This window comes from Oncorhynchus tshawytscha, linkage group LG26, assembly GCF_018296145.1.
Source record: "Oncorhynchus tshawytscha isolate Ot180627B linkage group LG26, Otsh_v2.0, whole genome shotgun sequence".
Lineage (NCBI taxonomy): Eukaryota > Metazoa > Chordata > Actinopteri > Salmoniformes > Salmonidae > Oncorhynchus > Oncorhynchus tshawytscha.
This window is the reverse complement of record NC_056454.1, coordinates 1,123,443-1,139,458: the sequence shown is the minus strand read 5'-3', so window position 1 is coordinate 1,139,458 and position 16,016 is coordinate 1,123,443. Positions and strand designations below refer to the sequence as shown.

The 16,016-nt window shown below is 43.0% G+C and overlaps 1 protein-coding gene across 1 annotated transcript in view; it reads right to left on the bottom strand.

Moving 5' to 3' along the window:
* The window catches only part of klf12b (Kruppel-like factor 12b), a 161,981-nt gene extending 146,616 nt beyond the window's left edge, over positions 1-15,365 (bottom strand). Inside the window, exon 1 of the mRNA XM_024388631.2 lies at positions 15,160-15,365. The gene's annotated coding sequence lies outside the window, so the exon portion shown is untranslated. The remainder of the gene's footprint in view (positions 1-15,159) is intronic.
* Between the last annotated feature and the right edge of the window lie 651 nt (positions 15,366-16,016).

The window sequence follows — 16,016 nt, the reverse complement described above, 5'->3', positions numbered from 1 at the left end:
GACAGCTTGGCTGTCGAAACGTTGGTATTAAATTTTTGCATCTGAGCTCCAAGAGTGTGCAGCTTTCTTTTATTTTCAAGTTTCTACTCCGCTAGCCAGCACCTCGTCTAAATAGGTGTGCGTTTCTTTTTCTTCTAGACCGTAGTTTGATTAACCAGAAGTTAATCTTTAAACCTATGTAAAATATGTTTTTTTTTTTTAATTTGTATGATGAGCATTGAATTTGGCGCTCTGCAATCTCACTGGATGTTGGCCAGATGGGATTTCTAGCGCCCCACATACCCTAGAGAGGTTAACAAGTCTGAGTGGCTGACGATTTCCAAGGTCTTTGCAGTGTGAACACAAAAGAGATTGACTGCCAACACTCTGTTCAGTGGTGCTAAGTATTGTAGGCAGGCATACGCTTAACAATCCTACCGGTGTGTCTAAGCTTTAAAAGTACACAGAATTGTAAAAATTATTACTTTGTAGCAACATTAAAACGGAAAACCCTAAAATAAGTAAATCAAATCAAGGATGAAAGAATAGACAGATTAACTGAAGACTGACATAGACATGGTGGCGTAGCAGGAAGATCGGAATGCCATGATTCAAATACCTGGTGAGGACATGGTGAATAATAATTAACTGTATAAATTAACATGCACAATGTCATCATGGATGTCAACATGTGTCAAATATATACGTTGGAAACATTGTATGTTAAAAGCACTGTGTGTGTGTGTCACGCCCTGATATGTGTCACCTGTCTTTGTTATTGTCTCCACCCACCTGTCTCTTCTTTTCCCCATTAGTCCCCGGTGTCTTTATCCCTGTGTTTCCTGTATCTCTGTGCCAGTTTGTCTTGTTTTGCCAAGTCAACCAGCATTTCTCCTAGCTCCTATTTTTCCCAGTCTTTGTTTTTTCCTAGCCCTCCTGGTTTTGACCCTTGCCTGTCTGTACGCCGAATCCACCTGCCTGACCACTCTCCCTGATCTGACCTCGAGCCTGCCTATCGCCTGGAACTCTTTGGACTCTGACCTGCCTTTTGCCTAACCCTTTTGGTATAATAAATATCGGAGCTCAACCATATGCCTCTTGTGTCTGCATTTGGGACTCGCCTTGTGCCCTTGCAGTGTGGGTGTTCCTGCCCTCATTTTTCATAAATTGGAGCTAAATTTGGGCCAACTAAAATGTTAGTTTACTCCAATTAGGTAACACTTTGGATGAAAAATGTATTTAAATAAAAAAGAATGTGGAACCAGTTACTAAATAATTATTTGTTGAATGTAGTTTTTTTTAACAGTGTGTGTGTGTGTGTGTGTTGCTGGAGTCTTGCTATTGTGTGTGTCTGTCTTCTGTCTGCTGTTATAGACAGCATGCATCTGTCGTTTAACGTGAGCTGCTCAATATGTGTTGATAGTCCTTTCTACCATGCTGTTTTTGAAAGATATAACATTAGCCATCGAGGATACTACTTTCTCAACAACATTGATGCCCTGAATTGATCCAAGTTCAGTTGGAAAAAAGTGATGGGCTACTTTCTACACATGCCACGGTCAGTGTGAACCGGGGTGACTTGATACAACGCTGGCAAACAAGATGTAGCTACAAATAAAACAGAGTTAAACGGTTACAGTCTGCCATGAAGCATTCCATGTATACACAGGTAAGAGTCTAGCTACATTTTCAGATATTGTAAGTTTCACATTTAGTCAGAAAGTTGTTTTCATTGCAAGTTACAGCATAATGTCAGCTAGCTAGCAAACGTTAGCTTGCTGTCTCACTAGCTAACGTTATGTGTATGATCTGTGTAGTAATATTATTTGGGAGTTTTTCCTTGCTGTAGGCTATTACTTTTACCACTTTAAGTCTTGAAATCTTTGGTTGTTTACCAAACTACTCACTGTGTTTAGCACATGACATGTGAATGCTTAAAGAGATGGTTGGGCTAACGCTTAAGCGGTTTGTGATTGATGCTGAATGGGTGTAGACAAAGAGGAGCTCTCCAGTAGGTATTCCAAAATATTCAAGATACATTTTCTCAAAAGTAGGGTTAGAACTGCATCAACTTTCAAAGCAGAATTACTTTCCCATTGTTCCTCAACTGCAGTGTATGATATTCCATTTTCTCGCCCTGGGTCTTTACTTTTATCCAATGTAAAAACACACTTTCAAATTTTGCTACATAACACAAATGTGTTTACATCCCTGTTAGTGAGCATTTCTCCTTTGCCAAGTTAATCCATCCACCTGACAGGTGTAGTATATCAAGAAGCTGATTAAACAGCATGATCCTTAAAGAGGTGCACCTTTACAATAAAAGGGCACTATTATATGTGCAGTTTTGTTCAACACAATGCCACAAATGTCTACATTTTCAGGGAGCGCGCAATTGGCATGCTTACTGCAGGAATGTCCACAAGATCTTTTGCCAGATAATTTAATATTAATATCTCTACAGTAAGCCTCCTCTAACGTCATTTTAGAGAATTTGGCAGTATGTCCAGCCGACCTCACAACCACAGACCACGTGTAACTATGCCAGCCCAGGACCTTCACATCTGCCTTACAGCTGATAAAACTGAGGAGTATTTCTGTCTGTAATAAAGCCCTTTTGTGGGGAAAAACTCATTCTGATTGGCTGGCTCCCCAGGCCCACCAATGTCTGTGCTCGCTCCTAGTCATGTGAAATCCATCGATTATGGCCTATTGAATGTTTTTCAATTGACTGATTTCCTTATATAAATTGTAAGTCAGTCAAATTGTTGCATGTTGCGTTTATATTTTTTTTCAGCATAGATAAGGATATTTAAACCCATTTACCCTCTGAGCACTTGGAAAGGTGCTACTGTAAATCCAATCCATTATTTTAAAAAATAATTCAAGACCTGGTCAGTTTATTCAATATTAGTTGGAACAATTATCAGTGATAGAATACAATAGCTAGTCCATAACATTTCATCTGTCGACAATTGCTCCAATCTGTGTCGATGTTATTACAATGTGTTAGACAGCCGATGCCAGTGGTGGCAGGATCCTGTAGAGGAATTATAATTGGACAGGAATGAACCTTGTGGACCAGTAGACTGTCTGCTGCTGATTGGACAGTTAGACAGCTGATTGGTTTGATTGACTGTGTCCAGTGCTGATTGGTCCTTTTTCGTTGATTGGACACAGACTGGGTCCATTGCTGATTGGAAAGACTATCTATGTCTAGGGCCCAATCAAACCTGCGTTGCGGAGAAGGTGGTTGGAACGGAATCCAGACATTAAAACAGAATTCAGTAATATTGAAAAAGGTATTGAACTTAGTAGGAAATCAACTAAATGTATTGAACTTATTAGAAAATGTATACATTTTCTCAAGTCATGTTAAACATGGACAAAATGCATCAGTATTTTCCTGCAACTTTCTGAAACGGCACAGGAATGCCCTGTCTGTGCATGTGCAACGTGCAAGTATGTCTACACTTTGTGTAGCCATTCGCGATGATGTTAACGAAAACCTTCTCCTGGTAAAGATGGAAAGGCTTTCCCAAAAATGTTCTCAATTAAATATTAACTGCAAAGTATCCTATACCCACCTGGAAAAATGATTTCATGATTATTTACCTCAAAAGTTGTCTCCTGATGTGGTTTTAAGCATGGTTGTGGACTTACAGCATCCAGTTTAGTCGTCTTTCTGTTAAAATATGTGAGTTTGAGAGCGGAAACCTGAAAAGATGGGGAAAACAGAAGCCTGGAAAAATTAAATAGAGAAAACAGAATTTGGGAAAAAAAAATAAATGGAATTAGGCAAAAAAAATCTAAATTTTACAGTATATGTCCCTATAGGTCTGTTAGTGATTGGACAGACAGACTGTGTCTGTTGCTGATTGGTCATTTATAATTGACTACCTAGGCTGAACTCTGTTTTATTTAATTTAAATATATTTACACAGGGAAATCCCATTGAGACCAAAGCATTTTTTTTCAATGGAGCCCTTCACACAATCATACAATTCACAATATTTACAAATCCAATGCAATAAAGTTATGTAAGAAAAGTCATTTACAAACACGATCATGAAAAACAAACACTTTCATCAGTAAAAAGTCATCAACAAGCCGTTTAAACTGCCCTAGTGGCACAGAAACATCCAACCTTGTGGAATGATCTCTAGAATTCTCTAAGGTGCAAAAAAACTAAATGCAGATCGATCAAAGTCCGTGGAGACTGAAGGGATCTCCAGAGTTAGCCACCCCTGTGATCGGGTCTGATGACTCGTATGTCTGTAATATAACAATGAAGTAAGGTATGGCAGAAGTTTGCACAAGAGCCTTTATAAACAAAAGGAGAGCAGTGCATTGATCTATGAGTCTTAAGAGAGGGCCAGCCTACTTTCTGATACAGAGTGCAGGAATGCAGGGATGTGTACTGAACCTATCAGCCATAATAAAGGTATAGTGCACTATGATAAACAGTGTCCAATGGCACCAATACAGTGGCAGCTGCATTCAAATAGACAAAATCACCATAGCCTAAAGCCGGAATGAATGTCAACTGAATGATTTGTTGTCTGCTATTTAATGAAAGGCATGCCCTATTCCAAAAAGGGTCTAACAATGGACATCTCCATTGGGCATGTTTTTAGTCCAAAACTAGGCTAAATCTGGGAAACATGACCAAATACAGTTATGTATACAGTATAACACATATTATAAATATAGAAAACATTTATACACAATGTTATTGTGTATTTTTTTTTAAATATTTGTAATATATGTTATACCGTATATGTATCAATATAATTTTTTATGAATGTGAATGTTATGTTCAGTGTAAATGCTAAGTACATTATATTACCCCATATAAAGTGTACTAATGCTGAGGCAAGGGGACCTATGGTAAAGAGATTTAAAGTGAGAGCTTAAATGGGCACTAATCTGTCTCCCTGAATACCGTTGAGCAGCAGTGGATCTGCTCTTACCCCCCTCCCCTCCCTACCCCTAACCCACCACACATACACACACACAGACACATACAGACAAACACATGCACACCCTGCGGCTGTCACAGTGTTAAAGGCAGGGCCTCTCTCCAGCACGGGGGTAAGGTCACAGAGGTCAGTGCTCAGTCTCCTCCCTCCCTCCCTCAGTCCCTTGCAGCCCCCCTCCCCTCCTTGGCTCTCCCTGGCCCCCAACCCCTGTTGCACAAATGCCTTTGCTGTCAGCTCTGGCCCGGTCCCCTGTAATTGAAAAGAACAGGCCAGGGCCAGCCCCCAGCCACCCCTAGCCCTGCCTGGGTTGTGTTGAGCCTCTGGGCCCGGTGACAGCCACCCATCAATATCAATACTATTAACACCCTGGAAATCAGAGCCACTGCCGATGACATCCAAGACACCATCCACCCGCCCCGTGCATACACACACACACACACACACACACACACACACACACACACACACACACACACACACACACACACACACACACACACACACACACACACACACACACACACACACACACACACACACACACACACACACACACACACAAGGCAGGGCAATAAATTGTAATGTCCGTACTGTGAGATGCCTAAGACAGCGCTACAAGGTGACATAACGGACAGCTGATCGTCCTCACAGTGGCAGACCACGTATAACAACACCTGCACAGGATCGGTACATCTGAACATCACACCTGCGGGACAGGTACAGGATGGCAACAACAACTGCCCAAGTTACACCAGGAATGCACAACCCTCCATCAGTGCTCAGACTGTCCGCAATAGGCTGTAAGAGGCTGGATTGAGGGCTTGTAGGCCTGTTGTAAGGCAGGTCCTCACCGGCAACAACATCGCCCATGGGCACAAACCCACCGTCGCCTGCCCAGACAGGACTGGCAAAAAGTGCTCTTCACTGATGATTCGCGGTTTTGTCTCACCAGGGGTGATGGTCAGATTTGCATTTATCGTGGAAGGAGTGAGCGTTACACCGAGGCCTGTACTCTGGAGCGGGATGGATTTGGAAGTCAAGGGTCCATCATGGTCTGGGGTGGTGTGTCACAGCATCATCGGACTGAGCTTGTTGTCATTGCAGGAACTCTCAACGCTGTGCATTACAGGGAAGACATCCTCCTCCCTCATGTGGTACACTTCCTGTCGGCTCATCCTGACATGACCCTCTAGCATGACAATGCCACCAGCCATGCTGCTCATTCAATGCATGATTTCCTGCAGGACAGGAATGTCAGTGTTCTGCCATGGCCAGTGAAGAGCCCGGATTTCAATCCCATTGAGCACGTCTGGGACCTGTTGGATCGGAGGGTGAGGGCTAGGGCCATACCCCCCAAAAATGTCCAGGAACGTGCAGGTGCCTTGATGGAAGAGTGGGGTAACATCTCACAGCAAGAATTGGCGCAGTCCATGAGGAGGAGATGCACTGCAGTACTTAATGCAGCTGGTGGATTTTGACCCTCCCCCCTTTGTTCAGGGACACATTATTAAATGTCTGTTCGTCACATGTCTGTGGAACTTGTTCAGTTTATGTCTCAGTTGTTGAATCTTGTTCATACAAATATTTACACGTTAACCTGTTACGGATTCTGAAAATAAACGCAGTTGACAGAGAGAGGACGTTTTTTTTCTTCTTTTTTTTGAGTTCATAAGGAAATCTGTCAATTGGTTTAAATTCATTAGGCCCTAATCTATGGATTTCACCGAACTGGGAATAAACACAGCTACACTACAGTGCCTTCAGGAAAGTATCCCGACCCCTTGAATTTTTCAACATTTTATAATGTAACAGCCTTATTCTAAAATGGATTAAATAAAATCCTCAGTTATCTAAACACAATACCCCATAATTGTTGCAAATGTATAAAAAATGAACAACAGTAATACCCTTTGCTATGAGACTTGAAATTGAGCTCAGGTGCATACTGTTTCCATTGATCATCCTTGAGATGTTTCTACAACTTGATTGGAGTCCACCTGTGGTAAATTAAATTGATTGGACATGATTTGGAAAGACACACATCTGTCTATATAAGGTCCCACAGTTAACAATGCATCTCAGAGCAAAAACCAAGCCATGAGGTCAAAGGAATTGTCTGTAGAGCACCGAGACAAGATTGTGTCGAGGCTAAGATTTGGGGAAGGATACCAAAACATTTCTGCAGCCTCCATCATATCTTAAATGGAAGAAGTTTGGAACCGCCAAGACTCTTCCTTGAGCTGGCTGCCTGGCCAATCTGAGCAATCGGGGGAGAAGGGCCTTGGTCAGGGAGGTGACCAAGAACCCAATGCTCACTCTGACAGAGCTCTAGAGTTCTTCTGTGGAGATGGGAGAACCTTCCAGAAGGACAACAATCTCTGCAGCACTCCACCAGTTAGGCTTTATTGGCAACAGCCCGTTTGGAGTTTGGTGCCAAAAGGCACCTAAATACTCTCAGACCATGAGAAACAAGATTTTCTGGTCGGATGAAACCAAGATTGAAGCATGGTGGTGGCAGCATCATGCTGTGGGGATTTTTTGGGACTGGGAGACTAGTCAGGATCAAGGCAAAAATGAACGGAGCAAAGTAAAGAGAGACCCTTTATGAAAACCTGCTCAAACCGCTCAGGACCTCAGACTGGGGTGAATGTTCCCCTTCCAACAGGACAATGACCCTAAGCACACAGTCAAGACAACGTTCGAGTGGCTTCGGGAAAAAGTCTCTGAATGTCCTTGAGTGGCCCAGTCAGAGCCCAGACTTCAACAAGATCAAACATCTCTGGAGTGACCTGGAAATAGCTGTGCAGCATCACTCCCCATCCAACCTGACAGAGCTTGAGAGGATCTGCAGAGAAGAATGGGAGCAACTCCCCAAATACAGGTGTGCCAAGCATGTAGCGTCATACCCAAGAAGACTCAAGGCTGTAATCACTGCCAAAGGTGCTTCAACATACTGTAGTACTGAGTAAATGGTCTGAATAATTATGCAAATGTGATATTTCAGTTTCTTATTTGTAATAAATTAGCAAACATTTCTAAAAACCCGTTTTTGCTTTGTCAATTATGGGGTTTATCAAAATGTAATTAATTTTAGAATAAGGCTGTAACGAAACAAAATGTGGAAAAAGTCAAGGGTCTGAATAGTTTCTGAAGGAAACATTGGCAGAAGAATGGCCTCAGTAACTTTCAATGTGGCACTGTCATACGATGTCACCTTTCCGACAAGTCTGTTCATCAAATTTCTGCCCTGCTAGAGCTGCCTCTGTCAAATGAAGTGGAAATGTCTAGGAGTAACAACGGCTCTACCGCAAAGTGGTAGGCCACACAAGCTCACAGCATGGGACCACCAAGTGCTGAAGCGAGTAGCATGTAGAAATCGTCTGTCCTCAGTTACAACACTCACTACCAAGTTCTAAACTGCCTCTAGAAGCAACTGTTCGTTGGGAGCTTCATGAAATGGGTTTCCATGGCCAAACAGCCGCACACAAGCATAAGATCACCATGCGCATTGCCAAGCATCGGCTGGAGGTGTGTAAAGCTTGCCTCCATTGGACTCTGGAACATTGAAAATGCATTCCATGCTTCACCATCTGGCAGTCCAATGGACAAATCTGGGTTTGCAGATGCCAGGGGAACTCTACCTGACTGAATGCATAGAGCCAACTATAAAGTTTGGTGGAGGAAGAATAATGGTCTGGGGCTGTTTTTCATGGTTTGTGCTAGGCCCCTTACTTCCAGTGAAGGGAAATCTTAACGTTACAGAATACAATTACATTCTAAATGATTCCAATTTTGTGACAACAGTTTGGGGAATGCCCTTTCCTGTTTTAGCATGACAATGCCCTCGTGCACAATGCAAGGTAAATACAGAAATGGTTTGTTGAGATCAGTGTGGAAGATATTGACACAGAGCCTTGAACTCAACCCCATCGAACACCTTTGGGAGGAATTGGAACGCCAACTGTGAGCCAGGCCTTATTGCCCAACATTAGTGCCCAAGTTCACTAATGTTCTTGTGGCTGAATGGAAGAAAGTCCCCACAGTAATGTTCCAACACTTAGTGGAGAGAGCTTTCCCAGAAGAGTGGAGTCTGTTAAAGCAGCAAAGGGGGGAACAACTCCATATTAATGTCCGGGATTTTGGAATGAGATGTTCGACTAGCAGGTGTCCACATATTTTTGGTAATGTAGTGTACCTTTAAAAAGAAGTATGGGTGTGGATCAGAAAACCAGTCAGTATCTGGTGTGACCATCATCAGCAACACATCTCCTTCAAATAGAGTTGATAAGCCTGTTGATGGTGGCCTGTGGAATTTTTTCCCACTCTTCAATGGCTGTGGGAAATAGAACACAATGTTCCGCACGTCGATTCAGAGCCTCCCAAACATGCTCAATGGGTGAACTGTCTGGTAAATATGCAGGCCATGGAAGAACTGGGAATTTTCCAGCTTCAAGGAATTGTGTACAGATCCTTGTGCTGTGCATTATCATGCTGAAACTTGAGGTGATGGTGGCAGATGAATAGCATGACAATGGGCCTCAGGATCTCGTCACGGTATCTCTGTGCATTCAGATTGCCATCAATAAAATGCTTTGTTTTCGCTGTCCTTAGTTTATGCCTGCCCATACCATAACTCCACCGCGCCCATGGGGCAGTCTGTTCACAGCGTTGACATCATCAAACCGCTTGCCCACACATCTGCCATCTGCCCGGTACAGTTGAAACCGGGATTCATCCGTGAAGAGCACACTTCTCCAGAGTGGCAGTGGCCATTGCCCACTGAAGTCAGTTATAACGCCAAACTACAGTCAGGTGAGGACCTTGGTGAGGATGACGAGAACGCAGATAAACTGACACTTTGTGCAGAAATTCTTCGGTTGTGCAAACCCACAGTTTCATCAGCTGTCCGGATGGCTGGTCTCAGACGATCCCAAAGGTGAAGAAGCCGGATGTGGAGGTCCTGGGCTGGCGGTTGGATGTACTTCCAAAATCTCTAAAATGATGAAGGTGGCTTTCTCTCATAATGGCTCTGGTGGACATTCCTGCAGTCAGCATGCCAATTGCATGCTCCCTCAACTTGAGACATCTGTGGTGTTGTGTGACAAAAGTACACATTTTAGAATGTCCATAAATATGCAGGAACAAATATAGCCCTTGGTTCTCTCCAGATCTGACTGCCCTTAACCAACACAAAAACATCCTGTGGCGTTCTGCATTAGCATCGAACAGCCCCTGTGAAATGCCACTTTTTAGGGAAGTTAGAAACCAATATACACAGGCAGTTAGAAAAGCCAAGGATAGCTTTTTCAAGCATGAATTAGCTTTCTGCGACACAAACTCAAAAAAGTTCTGGTACATTGTAAAGTCCATGGAGAATAAGAGCACCTCCCCCCAGCTGCCCACTGCACTGAGGATAGGAAACTCTGTCACCACTGATGAAATTGAGAATTTCAATAAGCATTTTTCTACGGCTGGCAATGCTTTCCATGCTTTCCACCTGGCCACCCCTACCCCGGTCAACAGCACTGCACCCCCCACAGCAACTCGCCCAAGCCTTCCCCATTTCTCCTTCTCCCAAATTCAGTCAGCTGATGTTCTGAAAGAGCTGCAAAATCTTGATCCCAACAAATCAGCCAGGCTAGACAATCTGGACCCTTTCTTTCTAAAATTATCTGCCGAAATTGTTGCAACCCCTATTACTAGCCTGTTCAACCTCTCTTTCATGTTGTCTGAGATTCCCAAAGATTGGAAAGCAGCTGCGGTCATCCCCCTCTTCAAAGAGGGAGACACTCTAGACCTAAACTGCTGCAGACCGATATCTATTCTACCCTGCCGTTCTAAGGTCTTCGAAAGCCAAGTTAACATCCGATCACCGACCATTTCAAATCCCACCGTACCTTCTCTGCTATGCAATCTGGTTTCAGAGCTGGTCATGGGTCCACCTCAGCCACGCTCAAGGTTCTAAACGATATCTTAACCGCCATCGATAAGAAACAATACTGTGCAGCCGTATTCATTGACCTGGCCAAGGCTTTCGACTCTGTCAATCACCACATCCTCATCGGCAGACTCAACAGCCTTGGCTTCTCAAATGATTGCCTCGCCTGGTTCACCAACTACTTCTCCGACAGAGTTCAGTGTGTCAGAACTGAGGGCCTGTTGTCCGGGCCTCTGGCACTCTCTATGGGGGTGACACAGGATTCAATTCTTGGGCAGACTCTCTTCCCTGTATATATCAATGATGTCGCTCTTGCTGCTGGTGAGTCTCTGGTCCACCTCTACGTACACGACACCATTCTGTATACTTCTGGCCCTTCTTTGGACTCTGTGTTAATAATCCTGCAGACGAGCTTCAATGCCATACAACTCTCCTTCTGTGGCCTCCAACTGCTCTAAAATGCAAGTAAAACTAAATGCATGCTCTTCAACCAATCTGTGCCTGCACCTGCCCGCCCGCCCAGCATCACTATTCTGGACGGTTCTGAGTTAGAATATGTGGACAACTACAAGTACCTAGGTGTCTGGTTAGACTGTAAACTCTCCCTCCAGACTCACATAAAACATCTCCAATCTAACGTTAAATAGGAAGCCAATTCTAGATTTCGCAACAAAGCATCCTTCACTCATGCTGCCAAACCTACCCTTGTAAAACTGACCATCTTACCGATCCTTGACTTTGGCGATGTCATTTACAAAATAGCCTCCAACACCCTACTCAACAAATTGGATGCAGTCTATCACAGTGCCTTCTGTTTTGTCACCAAAGTCCCATATACTACCCACCACTGCGACCTGTACGCTCTCATTAGCTGGCGCTCGATTCATACTCGTCCCCAAACCCACTGGCTCCAGGTCATCTACAAGACCCTGCTAGGTAAAGTCCCACCTTATCTCTGTTCGCTGGTCACCATAGCTTCACCCACCCGTAGCACGCGTTCCAGCAGGCATATCTCACTTGTCACCCCCAAAGCCAATTCCTCCTTTGGCCTCTCCTTCCAGTTCTCTGCTGCCAATGACTGGAACGAACTACAAAAATCTCTGAAACTGGAAACACTTATCTCCCTCACTAGCTTTGAGCAGCCCACAGATCACTGCACCTGTACATAGCCCATCTATAAATAGCCCAAACAACTACCTCTTCCTCTACTGTATTTATTTATTTTGCTCCTTTGCACCCCAGTATTTCTACTTTGCACACTCATCTACTGTCAAATCTACCATTCCAGTGTTTTACTTGCTATATTGTATTTATTTCGCCACCATGGCCTGTTTTTTGCCTTTACCTCCCTTATCTCAACTCATTTGCTCACATTGTATATAGACTTATTTTTCTACTGTATTATTGACTGTATGTTTGTTTTACTCCATGTACTGTATAACTTTCCATGTGTCAACCTGCTATGCTTTATCTTGGCCAGGTCGCAGTTGTAAATGAGAACTTGTTCTCAACTTGCCTACCTGGTTAAATAAAAAACATATTAAAAAATTACTGTCCCCAGCAGAAGCTGCACCTGTGTAATTTGTTGTTTTGCCCCCAAAATAACACTTTTTATTCAGGACAAAAAGTTAATTGCTTTGCCACATTTTTGTAGTACTACTTTAGTACCTTGTTGTAATGTTTTGGTGGAACATTTGTATTCTGTATTGGCTTCCTTCTTTTCACACAATTAGGTTAGTATTGTGGATACATCCTCAGTTTTCTCCTATCACAGTCATTAAACTCTGTAACTGTTTGAAAGTCACTATTAGAATCATTGTGAAATTTCCTCTCCGGCAACTGAGATAGAAAGGACACCTGTATCTTTGTAGTGACTGGGTGTATTGATGCAACATCCGTAATGTAATTAATAACTTTTTTACCCATCTGTCAATAGCTGCTCTTCTTTGCGAGTCATTGGGAAATCTCCCTGGTCTTTGTGATTGAATCTGTGTTTGAAATTCACTGCTCGACTGAGAGACCTTACAGATAATTGTATGTGTGTGTGGGGTACAGAGATGAGGTAGTCATTCAGAAATCATGTTAAACACTATTATTGCACACAGAGTGAGTCCATGCAACTTTGAGACTTGTTAAGTACATTTTTACTCCTGAACTTATTTAGGCTTGCCATAGCAAAGGGGTTGAATACTTACTGACTCAAGACATTTCAGCTTTTCATGTTATATTAATTTGTAAAATCTTCAAAAAACATAAATCCACTTTGACGTTATGGGGTATTGTGTATAGGCTAGTGACAAAACAAATTTAGGTGAAAAAGTCAAGGGGTGTGAATCCAAAAGGTGTGTACAAGGGGTGTGTATACAGGCTCTTGAGTTGCACAGCAATCTAAGGCACTGCATCTCAGTGCTAGAGGAGTCACTACAGACCCTGGTTTGATCCCGGGCTGTATCTCAACCGGCCATGATCGGGTGTCCCATAGGGCAGCACACAATTGGCCCAGCATCGTCCGGGTTAGTGGAGGGTTTGGCCGGGGTAGGCCGTCATTGTAAAATAATAATTTGTTCTTAACTGACTTGCCTAGTTAAATAAAGGTTAAATAACATTTTTTTTTAAATGTAAAATACGGACAGCTGTATCTGTGTCGCCGGCGGTAGCTAGTAACGAGGCAGTTTGTTTTACTCCCAGGATTATACTTCAAGTAAGACAGCAGGCTACACAAGGAATAACTAATATTGTTTGCCATCTAGACGTCACCATGATACAGTCTGCTCAATGGGGAGAGCACGAACTGCAACCACACTGGGACAGTGTCCTTAGCTGTCACAACCCTGTGATTCGGTTCACCTGGCTCTCGGCTGCGCAACGTACGTCATCATTTTACAGGCCAGGAGTGTCCGCACAGCCTCTAACCCTTTCCATTTGTTTAATTTAAACAGCATTGTTAAATAATGTCTTAGTATCAGCTAAACCTTCTCACTTCAACAGTAGTATACAAACATTTGGTGGCACTGAAAGAAAGGAACATGTAAGTTTGGTCAAATAATGTGTTATTGTTTAGGCTTATATCAATATTTTATTATATAGTTAACTAGGGTTTGAAGTAGGTGTACAGTATCTACAGTAGCTGTCTTATTTGTATTTGTTCAGTGCCTCAATGTATTTCATAAACAGTATTGGATATAGCTGTACAGATTCCTGTCTCGAATCAACCAAAGATGATGAAACCAGAAGAAGGGACAAAGTGCATGACAAGGTGGCCCAGAGGAAGCAGCTGTTTTCAACCCCATTGCCTCATTCTTCCAAGAGCTTACTGAGTTTGAATGACGACCTCTAGTGAGGTAAGTACTCACACAACACAAGCTTGATATGTCCCTTGTCACCTGTCTTTTTACCTACATAGTAACAGCCCCGGTGCTCTCTGTCTCTCAATCTATTCTTTATTTTTCCAGGCTTGTCATAGGGGTGAGAAGAGCTGTCAAATCAGAACTGAGGAGGATTGTTAGGGAGCCTCATAAGGAACACCTGATGCTGTGCTGACTTCTCTCTCCTGGATGCTCTCCTGCCCAAACTGTCCCGTTGTGTTTTACTGCCTCTGAATCCCCTTACACCGGATAGAGTTGCCCCTGATCGTAGATCTAGAATTGTACCCAATCTCTCGCTCCCCCACACCACCCACATACAATATAGTTTTAAAATAAGTGTTGCAATGATGCTCTTATTTGGTTACACATGTTAACTGTTACTTCTATTTTCCATTCTGTTGTTCATTTGCAGTTCATTTTGTTACCAATTTGAATAAATGTATTTTATGTACAAATGTATTGTTTTCCTACATTTACTTTTCAGTGAGACTTGCCCTGTAAATTTACAGCATAATCCTGGCACCTGAGTTGCCAGTTCAATGCTGTAATTTTGCTTTACAGCAGAGAAGCTGTAATATATTTCACGTTACTAATCTCTAATAATAAAACATTACAGCATCCCTGCTATACATTTACAGCAGGGATGCTGTATGCTGTAATATGTTTTACAGTAAGGAAAATAGTACTGTACATTTACAGGGAAAAGTTTTACAGTGCACAATGGCACACACAGGCAGCCAGGCAGTGTGCAGTATGTAGGTAGATGACCAGGAGTTGTCATAAGGCTGGACACAGCAATGACAGCTGAACCACACACACACACAATCCCACAAGCATGACAAATGAGAACCACAGCATGAGAAGAACAGAAGAAGGAGGAAACGTTTCCACAGACCTTGTCAGAAGCTGCAGAGCCGTAGAAAACGGTTTTCCCTTCTCCAGTCCTCTCTCTTTTGCTCCTCTCTCTCTCACTCCTGCGTGCAGCTCCCTCCCCTTCTGTCTCTCAGCTGCTGAGCTCTTGCAGTTCTCAGGAAATGAATGGGGAGCTGCACAGAGAACTGTTGTACTTGCAAATGACTTAGCTTGCCCGCCCCCATCACATGATCTGCTAAATGTAGGGTGGGCCAGTGGGTGGAGGCTTCATAGGCAACGGGAAGACAATATACTCTAGCTTGAACAGCATGCATCTAATTACATGGGGCCCCTCGTGGGAGGTTTCCGACGCATCCGTCCAGGCAGGCAGCTCTCTCTCTCTCTCTCACTCTTTGCCTCTTTGCCTTTCTCTCTCTCCCTGCCTCTTTTTCTCTCTGCCTCTCAGGGCTGGGGGTGATCACTGGAGTGCCTCCCCATTTAAAGGGACAATCAGCAGTTGCTAAATTCATTTTTGGACTTTTAAATTAATGATATGTACCCATTGATTCGTATAAATGCCTCATGAGTTCAAACAACAAGCTCTCATCTCAATGCAGAATTAAACGTTCATCCACGTTCTCCAAACGTGAAATGTCAAAGCTGCTCCAAACCTCAAAATTAGAAGTGTTTTTGAAGCTGCTGCTGCTCTGTATCGTTCCAAAAGTCAAATTTCAAATGTAAGGGTTAATGTTTGTAATATGGTTAAATCATAACGTTTAGGTGCTCATTCCAAATGGTTACGGTAAGGGTTAAGGTTTGGGATAGACTTACAACCATAAATAAAAAACAGTGTTCATTGCTGAGATCAAACACACAACCTTCTGATCAAAGTCATGGGAT